At 37.3% G+C, this 26,146-nt stretch overlaps 1 long non-coding RNA gene across 4 annotated transcripts in view; it reads right to left on the bottom strand.

Annotated features, from left to right (window-relative positions):
* Window positions 1–23,836, bottom strand: part of LOC103477236 (uncharacterized) — a 57,581-nt gene extending 33,745 nt beyond the window's left edge. For 3 of the 4 annotated variants that reach the window (XR_001777372.1, XR_001777370.1, XR_001777371.1), the window contains exons 1-2: window positions 22,820–22,889; window positions 21,717–21,874 (exon numbers count right to left, since the gene is read on the bottom strand). This is a non-coding gene — a long non-coding RNA (uncharacterized LOC103477236). Of the gene's footprint in view, window positions 1–21,716; window positions 21,875–22,819; window positions 22,890–23,797 lie in introns of those variants that run through there. The other variant, XR_535603.2, reaches the window with a different exon arrangement.
* Window positions 23,837–26,146: the final 2,310 nt, after the last annotated feature.

The following is a 26,146-nucleotide window of genomic DNA, read 5'->3' as shown; positions in this document are numbered from 1 at the left end:
ACATGGTAGAATAAAGTAAAAATACTTATTGTCAAATTAATCATAGTGTTTCTCAAAAAACTCATAACATGACCATCTATGGATGAACGTGTTATGGTGCAACATGTCTCTCAACAGAGACATAATTTTTTATAAAAAGGAAGGTTGAATGCCCCTGGAATTACTGATTGCTTTTTTCTTTGATTAGTCATCATTGCAATTTAGTTTATTTTTCATTGGTGTTCAGTATTTAGTCAAAAATTGTCAGACTAATAATTTGCTCTTTTTGTTTTCCTAAAATATGTCGTTTCTTTCAGTCATCAGTTGCGGAAAGAACAACTGGAGGTCACTTAAAATTAAATTCATTAAGGCAGTTCGATTAAAGACGTCTAACTCAATTATATGCCATTTAAGACCAAAAAAAAAGTTTGAGACAGGTTAAAAACAAGTGCAAACTTACTGTCACAGCAAGCTTGCACCATTACCCTCACGCTGAGCCTTTGTCCCTTCTCTAGGATGTCTAAGGAGTTGTTTGGCATTTTAAGCATTTTTTATAAGGCAGAGTTAAGTTTCTGCTGAGAACTCCCCGTGTCTGTCCATCATTGATTAGACGCTCTGTTAGGAGCTTGCCTTAACATCTTGATTTACTGGTGAGGCAAGCGACATGCTCAATAGCCTCCATCTCCTTTCACAGCTAGTGTCTTCTTTCTTGTCTAAACCATACAAAGCCTTGTCTTTTAGTTTCTATTGACATCTTACTTCCAACATCAATATAAGGCCGCTGTTCATCCACTAACAAGTAGAGAACAGTTTTGTGGACAATGAAAGCAAAGGCAGTTGTTATTCTTAAAAGCTTTTCTCCTTCATAAGGATTATGAAATTCATATCTGGAGTAACACAATCTAGCATAGAAAATATAGAAAAACTTAAACTTTAATTTGAACAAGAAAAACCCCATGTTAAAGGAAAAACTAATTATAATTACTGACACCACATCTATTCATATGGTTATAAAAAGGTACAACCATTGTTAGAAAAGAGAAAATTATGTCTTCTATCACATTTGACAAGGTTGTGGCTACAGACAAAGGGTTGCTCTTTCTTGATGGTTCCTAAATCCTCTTCAGATCCTCCTCTCGCCTTTTGACCTCACCAGGTTTTCTATGGGGTCTAGGTTTGGTTCATTGTTGTCATGCAAGGCTGATTTTGTGCCTCCTGGACCATTTCTGTGTTGATCTGACTGTATGCTTCGTGATCCTACTGAGAAGCACATTGATGACCTATTTTCGGTTTTCAGGTTTTATTCAAAATGAAAATGTCCTGGTGTTTTAAACAGTTGATTATTCTATTGACTCCAACATGGCTCCATGGGGATTCAGGCCCACATTATCCCACACACTCCCCCATACTTAGCAGTGGGCGTTAGGTGCTTTTCTATATCTATCCTTCATTTTACACTAAACCCACAGAGGGTGTTTTTGAAGGAAAAACAGAAAAGGCTGCTTTTATGGCTTCATTTGCTAACAAACTGTTGGCAAATGATTGTTATGGTAAGCTTTAGAGATTTGTTTTACTTTTCTTCCTGTTCCTTTCTGGCAAGTCCTCTCTAGGGTCCAACAACTAACAGAAAGTGGCCTCTTGGCTTGCTAATTAGAAGTTTCTACAAACTTAAAGTAAAGCATAGTTAAAACCAATTATTTCTAAACATATCTTTTCTCCACTGGACATGTTTGCTGCAGTAATAAGTAAAACGGTTGCCTTTCAGATAGAAGGTTCTGGGTTTGAATCCCACCCAAGGGTCTTAGATGGAGTTGCATGTTCTCCTTCGTGGGTTCTCTCCAGGCACTCCAGCTTATGATTCCAAAATCATGATTGTTGGTTTAAATGTTTTTTATAAATTTCTTTTTGGTGTTTAAGTGTGAATGGTTGTTTGTCTGTGTCTTCCAAAGGACTGGTAACCTGTCCAGGGTGGCAGGTTGTCCCCCTTGTCTGATGAACATTGCATGGGTGTTAAACCCTCTCTACCCTGCGACCCTACAAAAACAAGCAGGTACAGACAGCATGTGATTTGATACATTTCCTCATTTAAAGGTTGGATTTTTGAAACTATATGACGGTGCGCTACAGAAATGAAAGATTTAAAAAATAAAATAACCGCTTTTTACACACCTTAGACAGGGAAGTCAGTAAATGTGGTCTTGACTTTATCTCTTTCACGGAACTGGACATGCATCTTGAACTCTATACCAGATTAGATAAGGAATATCGCAACATGCTTGCTGGATCACTGGCAACAGTACTGTGGATTTTGTCAGATTTAGGATGTAATCTCTAATGATGGAACTCTCAACCATTCATCCTGCAACTATTTCCTATTTCTCCAGCAGCCCAAAGACAAAATGCAGGTCAGACCTTTATCCATCACTGGATGGGACTTGTTAAACCAGTTAGGAATGTTCAGTTAAAAAAAAAAAAGATCCAAGAATTTGGACACAGATTATTAAATTGTACATCTTAAAAAGACAATCAATTAATTGATTTAAAATATTGATTGTATCCTTCTACTGCTGATGGGTAGAAGGTTAATGTATTCAGATCATTTCATGTATTTACTGAGCAGTAATAGGAAAACCTTTGAGACTTAAAAGTTATTTCATGAAAGTGTCCCGACCAAGAAAGGCAGCTGCTCACATCATCGATGCAACCTGAGTCCAACAAATACCGTTCACATGTAGAGATAATTTTAAGGGACTAAAAACCTAAGATAAACCACATAAGCTTAAAAGCCAAGATGGTCCAATATTAAATCACTCGAGTTGTTGCAGGTCACACAGGTGCAGAATGATAATTTACAAGCAGACTTATCTGCCATACAAATGCAGCTGCACTGCCTGGAAAACTGTTTATTTTTCCTGTAGGTGCAGAGAGTTGCCTGTTGGCACATATGCAATAAATATTCTGCATTAAAAAGCAATCTGTAAACATAATAAAAATATTTGATATTTGCCAAATTCCAAAATTATTTAAAGCTTACCTTAAGTAAACAACAGATTCTGCCCACTCATCATTTTAAACAAAGGCAAATCAAAAATAAAAGAGTACACCTTGCTTCCTCTAAAGGATTTAAGAGTTAAAATAGCAGGCAGGTGCTGCTGCCGACTCTTATCTCTTAAGGATTTAAAATCTATGAAATCATTTTCCAAATTCCGTTTTATTTTTTTCCCCACGTTTTCAGTTAAAACCATATTTATTAACCCAATAGGAGTGTAATTGTGGAGTGAATAGAAAACATTAACCAATAGCCAGAGGTCCACATTTATTGTTATTCAGGTTTTTACAAATATAACAGTGCTGTTGTTAAACAGAACACTGAATGCTTTTACCAGGTTTAAAACAGAACTCCCCTTATATTTTTTGAAAAGAAAACTAAGAACTAATTTTTCACGTTTTACAAAAATAAACATTTTGGTTAATGATAATAATATAACATATTTTTACAAATGTTCTAGAGCTGAACTAAACACATGCAAACAGTAAACCTTTGTTCACACTTCCACAATGATAAGGTCCTTTGTTCTCCTTTGAAGTTCTCATGTTTCTGCAGCCCTGCACTTGCATTGCTTTACCTAAAAATTGGCTACTGTAAGTTTTTTTCTCCTTTTAGTGTTCTTCTTATACACATTTCTGATGTGAATCTTTACTAAAAGTGGTATCCTCGCACCTCCAGTGCTTAAAGGTTTTCTCCCATAAAACTTGATAGCCCTGAGCCTTTTGCCAAGTTTTGAGTTTTTAGTACTTTTTAGAGAATATATGTGTTTTGTTGAGTTTTTTCGCCATATCTGGTCTTTTCCTTTTGGCTGATAGACAAATTCTGTGAAGTTATTTTAGACTCCATTTTGTGTCTTAAATTTTGTGATCCCCCGCGCTTTCCACATCACAGAAATCATAGGGCCCTACTTATCAGATGTCGTCACCTCTGCAAAAGCAAGAGTTAGAGCAATTGCAGGTTTTCAGATATGTTTACCACTTTGCTAATGTAGAAAGAGATCATTGATGACCTTGGAGAAGCAACTGTAGCTACCCATCAATCTGGGAGGATTGGCTAGACCATTTCCACTCAATTTGACATTCACCATTCTGCAGTGAGAAAAGTTGCAAGTGGAAAATGTCTAAGACAGCTGCCAATCTTAGCAGGAGAGCAGTTTCCATCAACTTCCCTTCAAGAACAAAACAGCTCCACCTCAGAATCAACAGATCTCAGCATGTTAAATTTTACAGGTCAAGCGAAGACAGAAACAGAGTTAACATATAAGGGTTGTTTTAGAAGGGTTGTATCTTTGAAAATTGTAGAGGACATAACATAGGTTTGCTCTCTGCAAACTATATCTCTAACAGACTCTAAACAACCCTCTATCAGCAATTAACTCAAGATGCAGGGTTTTTTTAAGCCTAAAGGATAAATTTGGAGAATTATGTAAAATATAAATAAAAATAGATTTTCACAGCTGAGAAATGCAAACCAGAAAAGTTAATCTTGTGAGCTGAAAGTGCCAAACAGCTTATCACCATCCTACCCTTGTAGGAAAACACCAGACAATTTTCAGTTCCAACTCAGGTGTCTGTGGATGTTCTCAGGTTCTCTGTAATGAATAAATGACCAAGGAAACACCATCTGACTTAAAAACATGGCCTGACCCAGCTTGTGAGATAAAAGCCTAAAGTGAGATTAATCACTGCTGCCGCGTGCGATGACAATCTTTGTTTCTGCTAATTTATGGCCTGTTTATAACAAAAACTCTGAACCTACATATTTGAGTCTAACATGCTGTATGCAATCTTTATCCACTTATCACCTATCTTGAGCAGCTCAGGTAAAAAACAAACAGCACAACATTAGACTACACAATGTTATTCGTGACAGTAAAGGTTTTAAGGTGTGTTTTGCCTCCCTCCATCTAAATAAAATATTTTCTGTCGCTATATCTAAAATCTATGCAACATACAAGTACAGTCCTGCATTAGCGCAGATGAGTCCAGGGTGGTTTCGCAGTAAGACTAAACGTTCTTAAGTAAACGTTTCGATACGGGTAAATTCAGTCATAGTTCCCTGAACTCCAAACATGTCTCTTGGTATAGTGAATATTTCATGCCAAGTGTCACAGAGCTGACAGCAGTGTTGACCACAGTACAGCTCTAGCAGATGTCTAGAGAGCCTGCACAGTGCCTTCTAAAGGCACTAATATCTCTTCTGCTGTTTCATTTTGGCACGTTATCATTACCAGCCTCAAGCATTTTATTGGGATTTTAAGTGATAGAACAATACGTACATAATAGTAGATAATGTTACACTTTTTTTTTTTTTTTTACATTTAATTTAAATATAATTACCATCTAAACACCCGCTTTGGACATGTAGAGATTCAAATTTTTGCTTATTATTTAAAGTATATAGTGAAACCTCTCCTATTACCTGATTCACCTATTCACAGGTTTTTCTGTGGACACCTAATTAGTCCCAGAAAATTCAGATTTTTGGCTATAGCGCATGTAAAACATTCAAAAGAAAATCCAGCTTAGAAAGCTGAAATATCTAGGGACGATGCTACTTGACACCGTTGGATTGTTTTTGTAATTTGCGTTTATTTTCCTTGGTATTGATTGTACCCCCAAGAGTGGAAATAATGAAGACTGTAGATGTTATCTTTCACTGTGCAAAATAATACATATTAAATTATTTATTAATATATAAATTATTATATGTAGTGTTTGAACTATTAAGATAGGCAGTTATAAGCTTTCTTAGAAGGGGTCTCAGATATTTGCAGATTTTAGCTATTCGTAGGCAGCTGTGGTCCGTAATACCTGTGACAGTGGGAGGGTTCCGTGTAACTCAACATTTGTGAACGGCAATTTTCAGGACTTTCCATTGATTCTGTATTAAGCTCTAGTGTGTGACAAACTTTATGCAAGAATTCTTATTATTTTAGTTCTACAATGGCTTTGTTCTTGCTGCTCTTCTGGATTAATTCACAATCCTCATTAACCGAGTATCCCACCTGGTCTGTGGATCTTGGCAACTCCTCCCACCTTATCTTGGTTTGTGTTAATGCTCTTTTGTCAGTTGTCACTTTCAGTGGCCAGCCATGTATCAGTAAATTTGCAGAACAATCTATCCAATTTCAAATGAATGGTTAGCCAAAGCATAAGATATTGTTTTATATCCTAACTGTGCTTTAAACTTCTCCATGTCTTTATCTCTGATCTGGTTTATAACGTTTCTTGGACTTCATGATTTGAGTCTATACATGTCCAAAGCTGGTGTTTAGATGGTAATTATATTTAAATTAAATGTAAAAAAAAAAAAAATTAAGTGCAACATTATCGACTAATTTTCTCTAACAAACTTCTAAGGCCTTCAAAGAACAGCTAAAGATTACATTAGACAGAGGTTTACTCTGTTCCCTAATTAGATGAATTTTGAAGTCAACTGGCTGAATTGGGTCAGATTAAAGAAATGAATACCACACTTTCAGGTTTTAATTTGCCCAAAGCCTTTACAAATCGTGCATTAATTTAATGCTACTTCAAAATATCCAAATTAAGTTTTTGAAACACACTATTTTTACAGACTGAATTATTATGAATCATACAAAAACATACATGTACAAAAAAAGCACTGATGAATATTTCACCTTTCAGGAGTTTATTTTATACCTCTACATGTAATGCAGCTGTTTGAAGAATGCTCTCCTTTTACAGAGCTTTTCTTGAAACCATAAAGCATACTGTTTAAACTGAATGTTACATAAAAACTAGACATATTTATCTGGTAATAAGATGCTTGGTTATGTACAATGTCTTTCTCAACCACACACTGTCATTTACTTACATAATTGTCTGGCATTAGGCCAAGCCATTAAATGCATTGTTGGTCTTCAAATAGTTTTAAGGGGGGGACTGCTGAGCTTTGACTGCTGTGCTCTGATGGTCTCTCTAGAGAGGCCAAATCATGCAGTCTTTTTATAGCAGAAACACATCAAGTGTAGCAAAAACCCTCCCTTTCAGGCCTACTTTCTCAAGGTTATTTTCAAAGATGGTTCATGTCTTGTTAGAGTTTGTGGGTTGGGCCTTAAGTAAGCCCTGCCACTAGAGACGCAGTGTAACCCTAACATGGTGGAGCTGAAAGGGCTTCAGAGGCCGCAGAGAGATCGGGGGATAGCTAATTTGAACCTGTGGGCAGCTTGGATGGGCGCTGTCGTTCTTCCAAGAGACTTCACACACAGAAAACACACAGTCAGTTTATGCCTGCTGTAAAGCACTTAAGGGTAATGAGATTTAGGCTTTCAGCGCATAAAATTTGACTGCCTAGAGAAACCCTCGAGACAGTGGTGACCATGTACTGCCAAGAAGCACAAAATAGACATATTATATCAGAATCGCCACATTTGACTATGAAAGAAAGGATTTTACACTCCAGTGAGGGATGTTCCTTCTGTCAGAGAATTTGTTGCCATCAGACTGTTAATCTCTTAATATATTGTATGTCCACTTCTGGAAGAAGGATTAAGGACTTTTCGGATCACTGAATTCAAACAAATGAATTTCTTAAACGCATCTTCTTTGATTATAAATAAATTTGCTCTATTCTGGAGGATTAATCACCACTGTTACTTAAGCCCAGATCCCAGCAGTCTGCACCCCTGCAAATGTTTTGGCCAAATACAATCTTAGACTTGTTTAACAGGCACTGATTTTGTAAAACATTTTCAATAAGTATACAAAACTGATATGAAAGTAGTTGCTGACACCCTCTACAGAGAGGGCAAGGCACACAAGGTTATTGCTAAAAAAAAGCTGTCAGTTCACAAAGTGAACACAAAGTGAACTGACTCAAGCATGTCAAGGAAAAGTTAAGCGAAAGGAAAATATAGATAGAAAAAGATCCAAAAGCAACAGGGGTAACTGCAGCTTTAGGAGGATTATGAAGTCAAATAAATTAAAAAAGTTAAGGGGAAATGTACAAGTGGAGGACTGCGGCTGGATTTATTGTTCAACTAATATCAGTTAAAGGGAGAATGTATCAGACTACGAACGGTGTAAAGAGCAAAAAAGGACATCGCTAGTTGATATACATTCCTTTATGAAATATGTAGCCATTTCTTTTGAAACCTTAAAGAAAAATCAACCAAAAAGTGAAAACATTTCCAAGCACCTGTTGTATAAAATCTTACATAATATTACAAAGTGACAGGAAGGAAATAAGAAAGTGTAGTGGACCAGGTAATCATTGTTTTCTTTATAGTCAGGTAAATTCATTGTCCTGTTGGGTCCTCAATCACTGCCAGCAGCAAGAGAAGCTGTTATTTTGCTATCTATTTTGCAACTGGCAAGCAAATTTGTAGGCATAGCAAAAATATGGCACGCTGTTAAAAATTATGATGATTACTTTTGTAAATGCATAACATTTGATCAGTGCCAATAAAACCTTAAAAATTAATTAAAACAGGTGTCATAGTTCCTACTGGCAATGAGATTAGCTTTCTCCTGTGTGTGCGTGTGTGTGTGCGCGTGTTTATGTAAGTGTCTGCCTTTCTCTTCTTCTCCTTCTGTGTTGCTACAGACTTGGCATCTAGACCGCTGGCAGGCTTCATAGCACACCTGCTTCTCATCCGACTCACCTCCAAGCTTCATCATCACTGGGCTGTCCTCCTTTTTTCTCCCTCAAGGTCACTCTAATTGCCTGTCAGGTAACACTGAGCCCAAAATCAACCACCAAAGCTTCAAATTGGTTCATCTTTTAAAATTTAGTGGTACCATTGTTTTTATGATTTGGCACTTCTTGAGCTAACTGCCAGCATGCTATGGTTTGAGTTTAATTTGAAAGAAAGCAAAAAACACAGTACATTGTCTAATAAACATTTCCAGATGCAGTGCATAGTATTATTAATTACAAGTGAATTGTAATCGAGTCAATAATACAAAGTGGGTAATGTTTGTAAAACAGAAGAAGGAAATTAAGATCAAGTGTCGGCTCTCATTGCTCAACAACTATAAAATTAATCCATAGATGACGGCATCCATTATTACTTCAGCACACTGATGTGAAACATCTACATTATTCTTTTGCACATGCGGGTCACTATGGGGTCTAAACTGTTCATGCAGAAGTGTGACTGTAGCCACATTGAATGAGTAGAGTGAATGACTATGCAAAATATAATTTTTCAGCAAAAAAGGGAGAGAAAAAAATCGGAATTGAGCATCAAGACCTGTTGTATGAATGCAGCCTATGTGTGATGAAAACCTAATGGCAGCGACCACATTATGAAACATGGTGGGGACTGCATCGTGATGTCAGTAATCCCTTAGGGACAGGAAAGCTGGACGAACATCATTTTTTTCTGGAAAGCTGTGACATCAGAAACTTTGAAAAAGCTCCAATTTTAATACCCTGCAAGGGCTTAGGGTTAACAAGACACTGTACTATGAGTATATATATTAATCTCAGTTATTAACTTTTCATAGTCCATGATTAGAAAAGAACTTAAATGCATATTTTTATCCTTTTGCAAGTAAAATGCTGCTACATTTACAGGCTCAGGACAATAACTACCAGTCAGAGGATGCTGTGTTATAACTGTGCCTAATTTGGTAAAGGATTTTGTATTTTTTTTAAAGGATGGATTTCAAATATAATTCTTGCATCTGCAATGAAAATGATGAAGACACTAAATCTACTCTTCCTCAAAGACCATGTCTGTATCAGGACTTTGATTGCATAATTAATAAGTTCTGAATAGGGTAATTAATAGGAAGGTTGCCATGCACATAGTTCTGCGATTTAATCTATTATTATGTCTTGGATTTTTATTAGGTACACCACCTTGAAACCACTGTGAATTTTAATGCTTTTTTTTTTTTTTTTTTTTTTTTTTTTTTTTTACAAGATGTCCTCAGAGTTTTCATTTTTCCAAACCTTTTAATGAAAATCATAAGACTGGCAAGATGATTTTATTTACTTTCTTTTCCATCTGGCATAGTAGCGCCTGCAGTCAGCCTTTCCAAACTTATGTCCTCCATTCTTGCACGGCTTTCCACAAACACATACACACACACAAGCTATCCAATAGCCATCAATTCCTACTTCTGAAATTGATCAATAAATCATACATCATAATACAGCACTGCACAGTTTGAATAAAAATGTTGGAATCTGAGAACCGAGCATTGGATTGACTTTGCAGAAAGTGAACCACCTGCAAGGCTAAATTTGCAAAGACGATGCAGCGCAGAGTTGCTCAGCTCTACTGAACAGCACAGATGTGTCAGGATGGAGGGGAGGAGGATGCCAAGGGCAATGTAAACAGCATCCAATTACCTGCCTGGATGACGATTCCTGCTAAGCACATACACGTGAAGAGGCCAGCGCATCTGCCAGGAGATGCACACACACCACAAACAACCTCTGATTTACTGTATCATCAGGCGCACTGTATTGAAGCACACATTGTTTCATTTTTCAGTTTGTAAGGTTGTCTGAACACGGATTAGTGATCAACCAGGATCGGTTAATTAGACAAAATGTGATGAGAACTACACCTAGACTTTTTGATGTAATCAATTAAATCATTGATTACATCTTTGGTGGATGAAATGTTTGTATATTTCACTGTAGCAGTTACGGTGTCTTACAAAAATGTTTTGTCCATTTTTGATGTTACAAACAACTGTTTCAATACATTTAATGCATATCGATCAATAGCCAACAAAAAGGAGTGAATAACTATGGAGTGAAAGAAAATTGGGTTTTTTTACCCCAAGCTTTATTTTGTCAAATGTAGAGTGCCTTTGTATGCAACCCCCTTTACTCAAATATCTTTAAATAAAATTCTGTGTAACCAATTTCATTCACACTTCTCCACGTAGCTTAATCTCAGTGCAAATCCAGCTGATCTGTAAAGACCTTGGAAGTGTATTAGAGAACATAAGCAAACAAATAGCATCACAAAGACTAAGAAACACATCGAACAGGTCAGAGGAAAGTTGTGGAGATGTTTGAAGCTCAGTAAGTTTATAAATATATTCCAAGCACCAATCACCTCACAAAGTATGAGTATGGCACTATTGCCAACCTTCCAAAATATAACTGTCCAGATAAGCTGAGAGGCCAGGCAAAGAAAGAATTACTCAAGAAGAAAAGAAACAAGAAGTCCAGGGTAACTCTGTAGGAGCTGCAGAGATCCTTTGCTCGGTTGGTAGGATTCAATGACAGACTTAAATTCAAAACTTTGTGAGGAATGAGACCAACACTGTACCCAGCCTGGAATATAGAATCCACACTGTGAAACTTGGTGGTGTGTCACCATGCTGTGGGGATGCTCTTACTCAGCAAAGGTGGACAAAATTGTTTGAGATAAACACAAGGTAAACCTAAAAGATGCAAGGAACTTTAGAGTTTGATGTTTGCAGTTATGACAAAATGTAAGAAAGCTTAAATGTAATAATTTTGGCAAAGCTCTGCAACATGATTTCTCAGCTTTATAACCTTTTTATGAGACATTTATGGCTCAGATTTTGGCTGTTCCTGTTTCTGGGAAAAGAGGAAGGGTGAATTATAGATAATTAATTAGGAGAAACAAGATACATTTGTGTAATGAATTAATGACCCAAATGATCATTTAATCAAGCATCTTAAAAATTTTGCTCTTTATTTCCTAATGTCACAGCAAGGAAATGGAGAATGTTCAGCGAAAGATATTTCACCACGACTGAAGTTAGCTCAGTCCTGCAGCTAAAACTCTTGCATAATGTTCCTGGAAATATCCAAAACTTCCCATCTGCGTACATCTTACCCCCAGGTGGTTTTCTTCATATCGTTTTGTACTAAAAATGGGACCCTATCCACGAATAGAAAGGATAAATTACCCAACGAACACTGGAGTTTTATCCAGAGTGAAATCAGCAGAGGCCATTTGCATAATTTGCCTTTGTCCTCCCATGTTCATGTATTTATCTAACATTTAGACAAACCAAAAAGCAACAGAACCGATTTTGTTATGGTGGGGCAGTAGGGCAGTCCTCATTGATAAAAGATAGTAGCTACAGGTAAATTAATTCAATAAAAAAAAAATTATATATATATATATTCAGTTTCCACAAAGAAAAACATGCCAAATACATATCTAGGTATATATGCAGATATTTACATATCCAACATTTTTGAAGAGTCTAGAAAGACATTTTTTATCAAGTGACTCAGATTTAAAAATCATTCAATAATCCTACCAAAGCAAAATCGAGTAATAATCTAAAAGAACATAAAAGTTCTGACTTCAATTTGTCAGAAAACATCTTGATAATTTCCAAGACTTTTGGGAAAATGTACAATAGACTGACAAGACGAAAGAACTTTATCAATATTATATAAAACTATACCATAACTAGATCCAAACATTGTAAAATGTCATGAGGATGCTGTCGTTCTTAAATCTGCAGATATTTTGGGATCAATAAAGTGAAATTGTTCCACTTTGTGTACCATGTGAGGACACAGGGTACACTGTGTCCTCACACAGTGTACCCTGTGTGAGGACAGGGTACACTAATTATGTTGTCTTGCTCACATATAAGGATCAAATGTCCATCTGGGAATGACTCAAATGGTCAAACAATTAGCAGAAGTATTCAGGAAGTAGAGCTATCAGTTTTAACCAGTATGCCGATGTTAGAGAATCCTCATCAGTGCAGACACATAGCGTAGGAGTAGAATAAGTAATGTCATTATTGATCACTGCTGTGATATTTTAGTCACTGTTGCTTTGAATGTGTGGCTGTAGCACAGCCACACATGATGATATTTGAAATATTAAAAGGGCACTTGGCATTACCAAAGACATCCTCAACTAATTTGGTAAACAAATTATGTATGTCATTTTGTCAAATGCATAGTAAGGCAATGCGAGAGTGTTGTTTTCTGATGGCATCGTGTCTTGCTACAGCTTTGAGATGAAAGAGAGATACGCAACAGTGTGACACAGGTATTGGGAGCTACATATGATGCAATATTGTGGATCTAAAGCAGGAATTTCTGAAAGCCAGTTTTATTCTGGTTCCATCACTACTTCAGTATACCTGGGCTGACACAGCCATAAGCAAAGACTTGTCCCCCTTTTTATTGCTTTTCTGATTGCCACAGGAGAGTGACTGACCTCTGGACCACAGGTCCAGAGGTAATATTCACCTTGATTATGTCCTCCCTGGCACCCAGTCCTCACCACCCCACAACTATGCTTTAGGGTCAGAGCTTGTTGGAACATCAACAACTGATGGAAGCTTGAAACACTGAAAACAGGTTGACAGGATATGCATGAAAAAGAAAAGGCTATGCTATGAGGCTGAATCAGAACAAAGAGAAAAAACAAAGATAGGACAAGATTTTTTCAGGCAGCCCAAGAGCAAAATGTAGAAAAAGACTAAAGAAAAACAGAACAACACACTGAAAAGTGCTTCTGTTGATTTTTACTGTAAAACACAGCATGCTCAAACTGTTGTGCGTTTCATCAGTTGCTAAAAGCATAAATTATTAATTGTATTTTAAGGATTTAGGCAATGAAATGTTCTATTCTTAGCAAGCAGGCTTAGAATTTGAATAACATCAACAAGCTTCCAGTCTTCTGAGTCTAATTGATTATGCATGCGCTGCATTTTGCCTCTTGAGAACGTTTTATATAGTCCTTCTCTGGCATTTTAGCATACGTCTTACCTTCAGTCGATGTCAAAAGTTTAAAAAACACACTTAGGAAGGGAAGGACAGAAAAATAAAAAGTCAGAGACAGATTACAAGGGAGAAGGCAAGTCAAAAGATGTTTAAAACATGAGGCGGTTTGTTGGCTTTCTCTTTTTTCTCAGCCATAATTAAATTCTTAATTAGCGAGCCCCGTGGAAGGAAATACATCAAGAAGGAATTCAATTTAACTCCCCAACGCATTTGGCCAATAGTGAAAGAGAGGAGGATGTGGGGGTGGTGGAGTTTAAACGTATGGAGGCAAAGCCAGGAGCAATAAATGAGCAAATTTATTGCAGATGCTACTTTTTTGAAGGCCCAGAAATAGAGGCATCTGCTGCGTCCATACAAAGTTATCAGCAAATCGCCATCAGCTGTGGAGGGAGGAGAAATGAAAAACCTTAAATTAATTTCTGATGGGTTTTCTTTCACTATAGCCATTTATTTTAAGAGATAGAAATTTCTCATTTTCAAAATTACTTTTAAGATTAGAGAAGGAATTCATTTTGACCAGCCTGTCCTAGAGTATTTCGATACAAAAGCTCATAGCAAAGTAAATATATAGGGCCAAGCAAAAGTACTTATAACCACTCAACTTCAATTTGGTTGTTTCATGCGATAGAAAATATTGTACATAATTGTGAACTGCAAGGAAACGGGGTTTTCAATGTGGCTCAGCGGGAAAACGTGTCATCTGGTAAATGAAAGGTTGTGTTTTGGATCCCAGCAAATGACTTACCCACTCCCCAAATCACCTACCAATGACTTTTACCTATGTTTAATGTTCACTATGACCACATTGTAGCTTTAACTGTATTTTTAGAACCACTGTCCACATGAAAGTTGAAGGTCCATCATATTCTAAAATCATTTATTATCATGAAACAGGTTCTTCTCCAGGATTGTTCTATGTTTGAATCAGAAATCACTTTGACAGGATTACAAGCACAAACAAGGAATTTAACCTTACAATTTGATCTGTACTCGTAGTGTACAAATACTAGGCACAAGTATATACGTTTTAGAGGAAACAAAATACATAAAACAAAATTTACATGCGTTTAGACATACAGCAATTTTTCCATGAAGAACAGAAAAAAACGCAGGTTGCGATAGTGTAAATATGTTTATTTTGTTTCATAGAGTATCGCTCTGGCTATAAAGTATGTGTTGTGTTCATCAGAGAATATGGGGGGAAAACTGTCTCTGTGGTGGTGCAATCTTTCATTTACCAGACAACTCCTTTGCAAATGGCGCTAAACCTGAAGGTAGACATTTGTGTCCAGAAAGTGTGGGGTTTGTAGACATGTTAACTGCTCTTTTTCTGACCTCTGACCTGTACAAGTGCCATGGATGAAGGGAAGGTTCATCCACATTGATTCTCTCTGCAAATCTAATTGTTTTGTTGGCATTTGGTCAACAAATGCCAACAATGCCAACAACTGTGTGGACGAGTCAAACCACACAGTGATGGGCAAACACAGGACGAACTGAATAATGTTAATATCTATGTAGAACATGACAAGTTGCACTTCTTGAGTAGGGACGGATTGATTGATGAACTCAGAATAGCTTCCCTGATTCTGCTAAAGAAAAAGATCCAGTAACATGTTGCTGCCACCAATATGCAGAAGAAAAAAAAGTCTTCCACAGATTTTTTCTTGTCTGATTTTTTATTACCAAATCCCAGTTAAAATTGTTTATCATTTCCTTCCCCTTCACAATGATGCACTACATTCCATTGCTAAATCTCATCAAACCTTCAAAATACAATGAAGTTTGTGGTCATATCACAAAAAATAAGGGTAAAGATATTTTTGCATGGCACCATGGAAAACATCGTTTTTCCAGGAAAATACCTTCAACTCGACAAACAGGGGTGAAAAAAATCCAGCTTGTTGTGCACGTCTTGCAACTGAAATCTGCTTTCCACCTAACCCCCAGAGTTAACCATGCTGCACTAGACTTGGAAAGTTCTACCCACAGGCTGCCCTGATAACTTTAAGTCATCCAAGTGGGAAATGGAGAGTCCATTTTTTAATTTGTCTGCTAAGGTCTTTAGTCATGGCCTGCCTGGCTGCGGCACCTCTCTGGCCAACTCCAGAACTGTGAGGTACCGAAGGGGAGAGTGGATTTGCTGCAGTCCTTTGATGTGTCAGCAGAGCGTTGGCGGCACACCTCTGTGAAACATTGAAATGTGATGCAACGATGATAGGTAGAGGTGAAGAACTGCCAGGGGCTAAATGAATATGCTCTTTCCTGCATGGTAGGCCATGGCTCTGGGTCCCCTAATATCCTGCTTGAAATTGACAGATACGTGGCATGTTTGTATATACAGGGTTTGGCGTGGGTGTCAAAAGAGAGGTTTGCAGGTTTTGGTGCAGATGCCTCTTTGTTTACAGAGTTCAAGAGCAATGAAGAGAAACAATAACTATTTTTATTTTTTTTTAGACTTCTTTTGTCCAAAAATAAAAGGTACACATAAAAATAGCAGGACTCCATGAACTGAGCTGCAGTGTCAGCTCCCTAGTGATCTAGTTTACACAGAGGCAGGCTTACAAATTTACTCTCAGCCCGACCTTTGCGGTCGTTGCAGAGTCCTGTTGAAATGGAAGTAAGTACTCGGCGTCCTGGGAGAATCGAGGACTCATGGTCGGCGTTGAAGCTCAGAGAGAGGGCAATGATTGTGCATTCAGGGAAGCTTTGCAGAGGCAAGGGTTTGGAGGGTTTAACAAGTACACAGTTCATGTAATACCCAAGCCCAAGGGCCCGACTGACTGCCGATAGGATTCCCATCATTCCTAAACTGAAAGAAGATATCCTGTCATTGCAACACAAATAAGTGCATAAGGTTCTTCCTCGAAATACAACATCCAGTGATTTTCTCCAGCAGACCACACTCTCATGTTTATGATTTATCAACAAGTTGTAATGGCCCAGGAGGCGCACTATATCTGCTTACATCTCAAACCTGAGCCCTTGGGCTTTGATTAGTCAAGCTAAATCAGCAGGTTTAATGAGCATGTGTGAAGACCCTGCTATAAGATGAAAGCGCAGTTCTGCATAGTAAACCTGACATCAAAATATCTTCTTAGATATACAGTTCTGGGAACTGGGGTGTAGTGAATTTCCTATATAAAATGCTGGAAACAAGACGACACTAGAATTGTGCATATTAAAGTTTACTCCTCTGTGTTCCCCGCTTCCTTTTCTCTCATCTTTACTCGTCTCTTCCCCTGGAAACCACAGTCCCAGAGGGAGGGTGAAGGAACAATACATCAGCACTGCAGCATTTCTCAGAAAAGAAACACAAATACGTAAGAAGCACTGTGAAAGAGTCAAATTTTGAGCAAGAATTTTCTGTTAATTCACTATGGTAGGATTAGTATCAAAATACTAAATTTCTCTTGAATTGTCATGATTTCTTATCTTTTTACACCATCATATCTTTCACTATTTGGTCACACAACAGTCACCCAACTTTAATTTTTTGGGGATTTTACTAAATTGTTTTTATTGACGCATTTAACAATAAACGCAGATAATCAACATGATTATTATACATTCATAATTAGTTTATGCATCTTGCCATGACTGTAGAGCCTTAGGCAGGAGCAAATGCTTATTTGAATATTCCTAACCCACTAACTCCTGAGAGCTGACCATCAGAATGTCTGAGTCTGTAAGTGACATTGATTTTGTTCTGAAAATTATTTGCATTATTTCATGATGCATATGTATTTTAATTTTACATCAGTATTTGTACGATTTTACCCGAGACAGAACACGGAATACCATTTAATTGTGAAAGGAAACAAAAATGTTTCTAATGTTTACAAGCATTTGTATTCGGTTGTAGTATAAGTTATGCCCCTAAGTTTTTAGCCAGTTGACAATCCTGGTAGAAAAAAAAAAATTATAGAAAAGTAAGTAATTTCTCACTATGATTGATAAACACTTCTTTAAAGTATTCATGTTGCCCTCCAGAAACAAAACTGGATAGTGTATGCACAATAATTGTAGTTGAAATCAGTCACACTGTACTTTGCGCAGAACTCCATGGGAAATAGTTTAACCCAGGCCTGGATTTGAGAAGGGGATTAGACACCTCTCTGCGAAAAAGATGACCCAATTTTTGTCACGCAACTATGTGAATCGGAAACGATTGACACTCCGGATGAAGCATAGGAGAGCCTCGACACTTGTCCAGTTCACAAATTTTCTCACCTGAACACGGTGAAGATTGTGGCTATAAATATGAGAGCAAGATTCTGTGTGTCAAGTTTCCATGTTTTTACATTTGATTGTACTGTGGACAACTTTTTTGATGTAGTAATAGCTGTCGTCATGCTGCTTTTTAGGTTAAACTAGTACTAAGAGTGCTGGAGAAATAAAACTGACAAAGGAAAAAAATTCCAGTAATTTTAAATGGTTAAAGTGTCACTATTTGAGACTTTACCAAAACTTAAATCTCTCCGTCATAAATAATACTGAAGAGGATGACTTGGAAACAAAAAGCAGACACCAAAAGCCCAAACATGTTTCTTTCAACAACAGACAGAGTCAAAGGAGCAGCAAAAATAGGAAGATAACAACTGAACTCTCAACAAGAACTGGGCACAAAACTGGGCTAACAGGCAGGCGGTACAGAAAGAAAACAAATGCAATGAGGATCTGACAGAGAATAACTGAAACAGCCTATATGTACTGTATAGGACAAACAGCATGGCGGCAGATCTCTGACAAATTGGTTGTGGAGTAAGAAGGAAGAGCTGAAAGTTAAAGTAACAGAAAAACAAAACCACACAATCAAAGCGATGAAAAGCACAACAAGCCTGACAGAAATGGATGATTTCAGAGCCCGACAGTCTCAGAACATATGAGTTTCTGAAATTCTCTCCCTGTATCTTCCCCAAGCATTCAGGGTGTGTGGCCTACTGCTTATTAACGTACCACCTGCTCGGAGAACACATCTTAACAAACTGAATCACATCGTTGCACCATGTAGGACTACTCAAACCTTATGATGACACAGTACAAACGGTACTACTGAAGCATCTGAAAGAGAAACTGTAACGTTAAGCAATTCAGTGCTTAAAGCTTCAGTTTTTCCACAGACTAACATGTTTCAAGTAACTAACAGAAACAGTGAAATACATGAGATGGTCCTAAATGTTTAGATATAATGCAAACCAAGCCCCCACAGTTACTGAGGAGAAGGTTTCAGAGACACAGGAGAGTTTAGACTTGGGTTAGGCAATAATGACAACTATATTTGATGTGTTGTCTAACAATATAACATTTTGACTCATCTAGTATAAATTCCCAGAGCAACCACTGCCCATCCGCATCTAGTTCACTAAAAGCCGATTCTCTTATCGTTGTGAACTCATCACTTCCAGACATGTAAAAAATTACAAATTGCAACTGCAGGAGTCGTGTTTGAAATGTAATCAGGTCAGCAAGAGTTCTGAGATTTCAGTGCCCATGTACTAGTCCAATGACAAGTTAGTGATGTTTACTTAGCCTGGTCAAGAGATTTTAACTAGTCTCTGTCAAAACTGTGTTGTTGATGGTACAGTTAGGCTGCTAATCTGACAGGATGATGAACTTTATCATTGTTGCCACTAAAGTAAGAGTAAGTAAATAATGTGCATACCTGTGAGAACACCAGATTTTACTTTCGTTTCTGTTTTAAGTTCATTTAAAATTGTTGTTGTACGACTTATAAGTCAAATGCATCGTTTTTAGGAATTAGTCACATTGAACAAACCTAAAAAGTTTGGCACCACAGTGTTTGGAAGACATGCAATATGCAAAAATGTTGCAGAATGTCGGGATAAAAATATGACTTTTAACTTAAGTCTTTTCTGCAGGCAGTTCCTGACAAAAAATATATATTGTAGATATATAATTTATTGAAATAAATGACCACTATGTCGGGATATTAATTTTAGGCGATATTTCCCAGCCCTGGCTAGCATAGTCCTTTTGTGTATTAGAACCAAAATTGGCTGGGAGTCTAAAAGTTATGAAAGGCAAACAATATGTGTGGTCTAAACTCAATAGAGTTGGAATCTTTGGAGACCAGCAATGAGGATGAAATTCAAATTTAACTTCTTTGGTTTCAATCTAAATCTCAATCTTGCTGTTGGAAAACAAAGAAGGAACTATGTTTGATGGAACAACGCCTCGGCATGTGTCGGGCATAACCATGGTTTTACTCTGGGTTGGTGTTGCAGTGAGTGAGATAAAAGATCTAAACATATTTGAAAAAAAAACAGTAATCAATTAAATGCAACACATTTCAGTCTGAAGCAGAAGAGATTTTGGCTTTCAACTATTTAGAGCACTTAAAAATGACCTTAATCAAGTACAAAACAAAAACTGGAACTTGAAAACTAGATGCATTATTGGCTGGTAATAATAACCTTGCTCATTATTTTTGCCATATTTTGCCTTGAACATCCGTCTGACTTTAAGATCAAATTTGTAATATAACTTTAACTTTGAACAGAATGTGTAGAAAGATGTTTTGAAGTCTGTATTGCATGTCTAAAAAACATACAGACTGTTTTTTTTAACAGTCTGTAAAAAGCATCAAAATCTGTGAGATCTGTTTAAATTAGAGATGTGCCGATCAGGTTTTTTCCTGCCGATACCGATTCCGATCACCCATGAGGGCCGATCACCGATACCGATCACATAATTTTATTTTATTTTTTTTTTATTATAAACACTACCGGTTACATTATGTGGAAAAATGAACCATGAATTCACCTTAATTTAGACAAAAACTTGTTTTTAATAACTTTTTCCAAGAAGAAAACTAAACAAAACAGGCATTGTGCAAATTGTACTGCKATYRATAATACTATCTTTAACAGACTGATAACATATGAAGSCTCTGAAGAGGCTAAATARTGCAAAGAGCCAAAATAAAACCTCTCAACATTGCCAAAAAAATTCAAGTATAAAACTTAACATTCAAAGGCAAATACAGGATCCATTWCAATAAACAATCCAGAGTTACTGAATGAAAACTTCCTGWTAGCATGGCGGCTAGCTGATTACTGCTAGTTCTGATTGGCTGTTTCTGACTGAGCGGAGTAATTATGCAGAGCAGGGAGGAGATCAATTATTTTTTTAGAGATTATCTGTTTCATGTTAGGACAGCGAAAGTTTTAATACATGTGTAGAATGTATTTTTTTAAGTTAGATGCTGCAGCTTTAAACAGAGGTTCGGTGTGAGAGTCACTACCAGGTGGAGCAGAAGCGGCGCTCCGTCTGTGAAATATTACTACCTGTAGCGCGTAGCAGCGGTTCAATAGCGAGACCAGAACCAGTGTCTTCCATCGCAGCTCGAAGACTTAAATAATTTTGCGGGTTATTTGTTTAGCTTTCTGACCGTCATGCTAATCCGGGTGAGTATTTGTAGCTGTGCGCTGCTTTACCTGCTATCTGATCCTCCATATGTCTTTTTTACTGCAGTGAGCCTCGATGTAGCCAAACTCCGTCAAGTATGGCATTGTTTTAATGCCATATTAGATTCGTTATGTTGACGTGCTTCAATTTTCCGCCGCAACACGCAAACTTCCCCATTCACTCAGTGCATTATAGTTCCACATCGCTTAGGATTTGTTGCTGCACGTTTGCGCAGAGTGAAGGAAAGAGGAGACCAGCTGCACAGGCAGGCTGCGAAATGAGAAGCAGGTGATCGGTTTGTGTGATCGGCAACAAGAGACCGTGATCGGCGATCACCGATCATACACTTTTTCACAGAAATCGGCCGATTCTGATCGGTGGCCGATTGATTGGCACACCTCTAGTATAAATATTCCTTTTTGATAAGAAACATTTAAAGCAACCAAGGGCCGGACCTAGATTTTGTGCAGTTCCCCATTCATCAAAACACAAATCATCTGTAATCTGAAAATATTCAAAGTATTCTGACCTGATCACTTAGTCGACACAGCCAGTCAGCGACATGTATCAGTGCACTCTTTAATTCTGATGCATGGACGAGCTCCTGTGACGTAGAGGCAACAGGAAAAGTGCTTTGTGGGGATGCAGAAGGCCCAGAGGTAGCACTTAATTATCTCAGCAATGCATCTGAAAAGAAAGAAGAGTATGATTCCAGAAGTAAAAACATCCTCTACATGTAAAATACACTATGAATTTTCTGAGATGCAACTGAAATCAAATTGAAATGATCTCATTTAAATGCAGGATTCAATGGACCAATAAACTTCAACAATATATGGAAATGAAATGATGTTAATTTGACAACTTAACATTACTGTTAAGTAATGACCTCGCATCGTTGATTTGTTTTTGCTAGTTTAGTTTTTCTTGATTGTTTTGACCTACTTAAAGAAACTGGGATCCACTGACTTGTCATCATCACTGTCAGCAGAGCAGAAGACATTTCTTGCAACTGTATTACCCATTTCTTGTTGGTTTGACACATCTTCCTCAACTTTTTACAACAGTTAACACAGATGTCACTCAAGCCGTCCAAAAGCCATCGTTTTAACCATCATTTTATCTTTATTTACTTTATTTCTTATTCTCTGGTAGTTTTAGCTCACATTTACAGTATTTTTTTTTGGTAATATTTACAGTTTTCAGTCACAGTTTAATAGAAATGTCATGCAATCAAAAAAAATTTGCATCAAAACATTTTTGATTCTGGAACAAACTTTTAGTGAGAAGGAAAATTTGACACAGCCTAGAAAAATTAATGCCAAAGTGATGCAATAGGACAAGTTGTCCCTTAATTGCAAATTGAATTGTTAGAAGGCAATATTTGCTTTTGTTTTACATTTTAAATGTTTTTGGCACAGTTGCAGCCTAATGCAAACAAAATGTGTCAGTTTGATCATGAGTGCCTGTGACTGTATTGAAAATGTGCAGTTTGAGTTGACAGCTGAATGAAAGTAAACAAGAAACATTGGCTATGCTGCCGATTAGCTCCGTGTTTGGCTAGCTAGCCTAGCTGCTACGCTACACTCTGCTAAAGCAACAGGTAATTTCATCCCATTAGATTTCCTTTACCTCCATTTCTTTCACGTTTTCCCCTAGTCTTCTTTTGTCTTATTTTCTTCCTTGGGCATCCGACATGACGCTTTGACATGGTGTTTCTGAAGTTACATGCTTTACGAAACTCACCCCACTTAACCCCCTTACCTCCCCCCCACAGCGCGATTATCAGTAGATACCAAGCAGTAAGGGAGCAGTGAGGGTGCGCGGTGCGCGAAGGGTGCAGGAACAAACCAACTAGAAGAGAATGGGGGGGAAATATGAATATTAATTGCAGTTAAATTAGAGACAAGTTTTTGTATTAGGAAATTAAAAAATAACCTATTAGTTTTAAAAGAATGGTTTTTTTTTCGTTACCATTTTTTATGGCGTCCCCATAAATGGCGTCTTCTGCATTTATTTATGCTGCTTAAAGCCATAGGCCTGTAGCTGAGCTTAATCAACCAGAGCCACCTCTAATGAGAGCTAAATATTTTTAAATTTTAGTGATCATTGTCTTTGGCATCCTTAGCATAAGAAAGACGAGACTAGACGCTACAATGATAATGTTATGTTCAATGTTCTGCAAACAGTGCATTCGTGACTATGAGTCATGAAGAAATTAATAGCCGAGTTAACAGGAAAACAAGAACAGGTCCCTTGACATCAACGTCACTCCAACTATTTTGATGCCAACAGCTTCATCGGTGCTGACAAAGCTTCAGCTTGACACTGCTTGAAATTAAGTAATGTTAGATCCACTGTTTTATTACTTTCCTAAAGTAATCAAACTTTTTTTTTTTTGACAAGTCCAAAAACTGTTAGTCTGGTTTAACTGATGTATATGTTACTGTTACATTCCTGTAATGAATGATAATGCTTGAACATATCTTGAAGTGCAGGAATTAGGCAACAGTGTGATGTAGAGTAAGTTTAATTAGTTAGAACTGAGTGATTTCCTTCTCCACAAAATATAAGGCCTCCGCCTCCTCTAATATTTGTTCTTTACCATACCTTAGAGCAGGGTGTCAAACTCCAGTACTCAAGGGCCACAGGTACAAAACATTGGAATGAAATGGCTTAATTACCTCCTCCTTGTGTAGATAAGTTCTCCAGAGCCTTGCTAAAGACCTAATTATTCTATTCAGGTGTGGTGCAGCAGAGGCACATCAAAAAGTTGCAGGGCAGTGGCCCTTGAGGACTGGAGTTTGACACCTGTGCCTTAGAATTAATTTCTCAATTTTCTTGATAGGAAGACTCTGAAAACCAAAAGGATTTTTAGATCTGATAAGAAACTGAAAGCTGAACATCAATGTGGTTTAAAGGCATTTTAAATCAACATTAAAGAGAAACTAACTTGTATTCTGAAGGGGGGAAAAAACATATTCAGTTTCCCCATGATGCAAATACACAGACTATCATGATCTTGAAAGGTAGGGAAGAATTTTAAAAGTTACAAACATTTTTCATGTCTTTCTGTCATGAAATGGAGTTCAGGGTATTTTCTTTTTGTATTTGCTGCTTTTCAAAATGAAACGCTCATCTTTGCTTTAACAGAAACCTTGTTTCTCTGGAACTTGTGTGCTTTCGTGTGAGAAGTCTGTCATCCAAAAGAACCGGCATTACACAAGTCTTTCTATTCCATCACCTGTCTTCTACGTGTCTCTGCATTCTTGCAGTTTATACTGTTATGCAGGGGCAATGACATTCGCCTCTATTAGGAGCCTACATTTAACATGAGAAGCAGCTGTGTGACGACACGCAGAGCAGATTGATGAGTGCCAGGTTCCGTTAAATACATGTTTTATTTTTCTACAGATTTAATGGGGTTTATTATATCTAGGTCAATGTTTCCATGAGATCTGATGCTGAATAAAACACAAATACGAGTGAAAAGAGCTTCATGTACAAGTTTGTGTGAAAAAACTTCTACACAAAGGTAGAATTTGCGTGCACATATACTATGCACACAGTAAACACAGTTATTCACAAAGGCACATTCTGGTTGGTGAATCAACAATTCTACATTTAGAAGCCTCCAGAGTCTCTAAGCTGCAGGATGCACGCCTGGAAACTGGGTCAACCAAAGCCTTAAATGCAGTTTTCTTCTTTTTTTTTTTTAATTCAGAGTAATTCTTTTAATCTTCTACATCTTGCATTTGAATGTGACACCAAAGAATATGCTGAGGATTATAATAAGCCCTCGCTTGAGTACTATCTGAACAGATATGGTGGCCAGGACATACAAAAGTGTGGTAAACTTCAGCAGTTTGGTGTTTTTTTCACAATATAAAGAGCAGCTTGATGAATTAATATTTAATATATATTCATTGTAGGTGTATTACCGTTCTGTAAGGATCATCAAATATGCAAAAGCATTTTAAAAATCTTTGCTAAGGTTTTTTAGTAGACCTCCAACAGCTTTGTCGACATGTGGACTGTCTCATCAAGAAAGGTAAACTTGAGGTGACAGCAGTGGTGTGATCTCTCATGTTGTGGTGCATACCCCAAACATTTCACCCCCCCCCTCCCATGTCAGTTAATTAGGTCATCCTAATTAACTGACTCTCAGAGACGGTTCTTCTTCTTTGTGAGGTCTGTGATCAACCTTAAAACACAAGTAAGCCACATCCACTTGACAATAATCCTTATACTGGAGTTTAGCTAAAACAAGTTTGTTAGCTAGTCAAGTTTTGTAATACCTTAGCCATTAAACCAGGTATTTGTACTTTTGACAGTTTTGTCAGGTGTCAAGTCATATGACAGGGCAATGACATGATATTTCTGCATTAATAATTAAATTTTAAAAAGTATTTGTTAATATTCTAAAACAAAATGCAGAAATAAAGTTGTTACAACAGCTGTGAAAAGGTCTGAAGTGATGTTATATGATAGAAAGTGCTGAGTGAAAAGATAAATCAGAAACACATATAGTGGGGCAAAAAAGTATTTAGTCAGCCACCAATTGTGCAAGTTCTCCCACTTAAAAAGATGAGAGAGGCCTGTAATTTTCATCATAGATGTACCTCAACTATGAGAGACAAAGGCAGAAAAAAAATCCAGAAAATCACATTTTCTTATTTTTAAAGAATTTATTTGCAAAATATGGTGGAAAATAAGTATTTGGTCAATAACAAAAGTTCATCTCAATACTTTGCTATATACCCTTTGTTGGCAATGACAGAGATCAAACGTTTTCTGTAAGTCTTCACAAGGTTCTCACACACTGTTGCTGGTATTTTGGCCCATTCCTCCATGCAGATCTTCTCTAGAGCTGTGATGTTCTGGGGCTGTCGCTGGACAACATGGACTTTCAACTCCCACCACAGATTTTCTATGGGGTTGACATCTGGAGACTGGCTA

This window comes from Poecilia reticulata, linkage group LG15 (assembly GCF_000633615.1).
Source record: "Poecilia reticulata strain Guanapo linkage group LG15, Guppy_female_1.0+MT, whole genome shotgun sequence".
Taxonomy (NCBI): Eukaryota; Metazoa; Chordata; class Actinopteri; order Cyprinodontiformes; family Poeciliidae; genus Poecilia; species Poecilia reticulata.
This window is presented reverse-complemented; position numbering and strand designations above follow the sequence as displayed.